This window comes from Eutrema salsugineum, unplaced genomic scaffold, assembly GCF_000478725.1.
Source record: "Eutrema salsugineum unplaced genomic scaffold, Eutsalg1_0 scaffold_8, whole genome shotgun sequence".
In the NCBI taxonomy this organism is placed as follows: Eukaryota; Viridiplantae; Streptophyta; class Magnoliopsida; order Brassicales; family Brassicaceae; genus Eutrema; species Eutrema salsugineum.
Window position 1 is genome coordinate 8,180,134 of NW_006256414.1, and position 3,270 is coordinate 8,183,403.

At 33.1% G+C, this 3,270-nt stretch overlaps 1 non-coding gene across 1 annotated transcript; it reads left to right on the plus strand.

Moving 5' to 3' along the window:
- Positions 1-2,768: 2,768 nt before the first annotated feature.
- Positions 2,769-2,853, plus strand: TRNAY-GUA. Its single transcript is given in 2 exon segments — positions 2,769-2,805; positions 2,818-2,853. It is a non-coding gene; the product is annotated as a tRNA-Tyr (tRNA).
- The last annotated feature ends 417 nt before the right edge of the window (positions 2,854-3,270 follow it).

Below are 3,270 nucleotides of genomic sequence, written 5' to 3' on the forward strand. Positions count from 1 at the left end.
TGCCCTATCGTGGGCGAATCCTGCGTTCACGTTTTTCTAAAGTGTTTTGGAAAAGAACTTTTGAAAATAATACATATTAGAAATTACTTTCATGGAAGTTGTAATAAAATGTAGTTCTTTAAATCAAACAGCCATAAAACTGAATAGCATAGGAGTGCTTAGCTAAACTTTTGTATGGTACTCTTTGTATACATAAGTTAAGATTGTAGAATTTTAGTGATATACATGCATAAAGTGTTATATTACAATGCCGACCTTAGCTCAGTTGGTAGAGCGGAGGACTGTAGTTGAAGCAGAGAATCCTTAGGTCACTGGTTCGAATCCGGTAGGTCGGAAATGTTTTGCTCATGCATGCAATTTTACTTGTCATTTCAAAACTATTTGTTCGTATGCATCTTTGCTTATATCTTGTACAGAGAAGTTTCGAGGAGTAGATTGTAACAGCTTATGTTTCTCATAGAAACTTTTGGTTTAAATTACTTTTTGTTCCATCACAAAATCTAGACTGTCTTACTTATATATGGCTATTTGACAAAGAAGAAAGATAAAAGTCTTATGATTCTAGTGTTTTTATTTTGAATAAAAAATTGTAGTGGAACTTCCAAAAACTTGTTGTCATTTCTGCTCAAGCCTACAATTTTGTTTGACAATAGTCTAATGCCCATATATACCATAGGCAAATTCTAGATATGTAAAACTAAATTTATCTTACCGTTATTTTGTGTCGGAGAAAAACTCGAGGGTATACCTACCAATCTGAATCGTACCTTTTATATATTCTTTAGTGTTTCTAATCAAACTTATTTTTCCGAAGACGTCTTGCTCAAGTCTTAAACTACGATTCTTTGTTTAATTTTTATAGAAAACGCTTTCTCGTGCGAAAACAAGTACTTCTAAAGGCAATATATACAGTTGTTGAAACTACATACACTTCCACAAAGTATAAAACACATCCGACCTTAGCTCAGTTGGTAGAGCGGAGGACTGTAGTTGAAGCAGAATATCCTTAGGTCACTGGTTCGAATCCGGTAGGTTGGAATTTTCTCTCTCAAAAGATTTTTATGTCGGGTTAACACTCAGAGTCGAAAAACATGTCTCAGGATGCTACATTCAAAAGAGATACCATTAAACTTACAAGAAACTAATTTTTCCCTGATTAATTTGGATTTTGGATGTCTTCATCTTTAACTGTAACCGGTATAAGAAACGTGCAAATTAATTTATAAAGATATTAGAGTTAACCTATTGATGAAAACAGAAAACGAAAGTCCACTAACGGATCAGTACCATGTAAATATCATATTATTTAGAACCATGTTAATATCATATTATTTAGAAGATAGTTGCATGTGCCTATAAGTTGTCAAGTTCTCGAATGGTAATAAAAGCCTTTTGCCATATTCTTGCATGAATTTTATGTCTCTTGTTTTAAATAATTGGAACAATCATTGCCCCACACTCCTTATTACTATTACTATTCCTATGTTTGTGTCAAATATAAAAGTGACTTTTAACGTGTTACCCAGTGGGATAAAACTCGTTAGAAAAAAGAATCCTTTGGAAATTTAATGATTGGGAATTTTGACATTCTCTAATGGTTTTCAAAGATAGATTTCTGTTTCTTTTCTTCTTCTTTTAGATGTTGAATTGTATAAAAGCTTTCTTAGACTCTTCTACTTATCTTTCAACAAGCTAGCACAATATGGCTGGACAATAGAATATAATACCTTGATAAATATCCGAATCATGTTCCAGTAAAGGAAAAGTGGACGTGCCGGAGTGGTTATCGGGCATGATTAGAAATCATGTGGGCTTTGCCCGCGCAGGTTCGAATCCTTCCGTTCACGTTTTTCTAAAGTGTTTTGGAAAAGAACTTTTGAAAATAATACGTATTAGAAATTACTTTCATGGAAGTTGTAATAAAATGTAGTTCTTTAAATCAAACAGCCATAAAACTGAATAGCATAGGAGTGCTTAGTTAAACTTTTGTATGGTACTCTTTGTATACATAAGTTAAGATTGTAGAATTTTAGTGATATACATGCATAAAGTGTTATATTACAATGCCGAACTTAGCTCAGTTGGTAGAGCGGAGGACTGTAGTTGAAGCAGAGAATCCTTAGGTCACTGGTTCGAATCCGGTAGGTCGGAAATGTTTTGCTCATGCATGCAATTTTACTTGTCATTTCAAAACTATTTGTTCGTATGCATCTTTGCTTATATCTTGTACAGAGAAGTTTCGAGGAGTAGATTGTAACAGCTTATGTTTCTCATAGAAACTTTTGGTTTAAATTACTTTTTGTTCCATCACAAAATCTAGACTGTCTTACTTATATATGGCTATTTGACAAAGAAGAAAGATAAAAGTCTTATGATTCTAGTGTTTTTATTTTGATAAAAAAGGTGTAGTGGAACTTCCAAAAACTTGTTGTCATTTCTGCTCAAGCATTCAATTTTGCTTGACCATAGTCTAATGCCCATATATACCATAGGCAAATTCTAGATATGTAAAACTAAATTTATCTTACCGTTATTTTGTGTCGGAGAAAAACTCGAGGGTATACCTACCATTCTGAATCGTACCTTTTATATATTCTTAGTGTTTCTAATCAAACTTATTTTTCCGAAGACGTCTTGCTCAAGTCTTAAACTACGATTCTTTGTTTAATTTTTATAGAAAACGCTTTCTCGTGCGAAAACAAGTACTTCTAAAGGCAATATATACAGTTGTTGAAACTACATACAGGTCCACAAAGTATAAAACACATCCGACCTTAGCTCAGTTGGTAGAGCGGAGGACTGTAGTTGAAGCAGAATATCCTTAGGTCACTGGTTCGAATCCGGTAGGTCGGAATTTTCTCTCTCAAAAGATTTTTATGTCGGGTTAACACTGCAAGTCGAAAAACATGTCTCGGACTGCTACATTCAAAGAGATACCATTAAACTTACAATAAACTAATTTTTCCCTGATTAATTTGGATTTTGGATGTCTTCTTCTTTAACTGTAACCGGTATAAGAAACGTTCAAATTAAGTTAAAAAGATATTAGAGTTAAGCTATTGATGAAAACAGAAAACGAAAGTCCACTAACGGATCAGTACCATGTAAATATCATATTATTTAGAACCATCTTAATGTCATATTATTTAGAAGATAGTTGCATGTGCCTATAAGTTGTCAAGTTCTCGAATGGTAATGAAAGCCTTTTGCCATATTCTTTCTTGAATTTTATGTCTCTTGTTTTAAATAATGGGAACAATCATTGCCCCA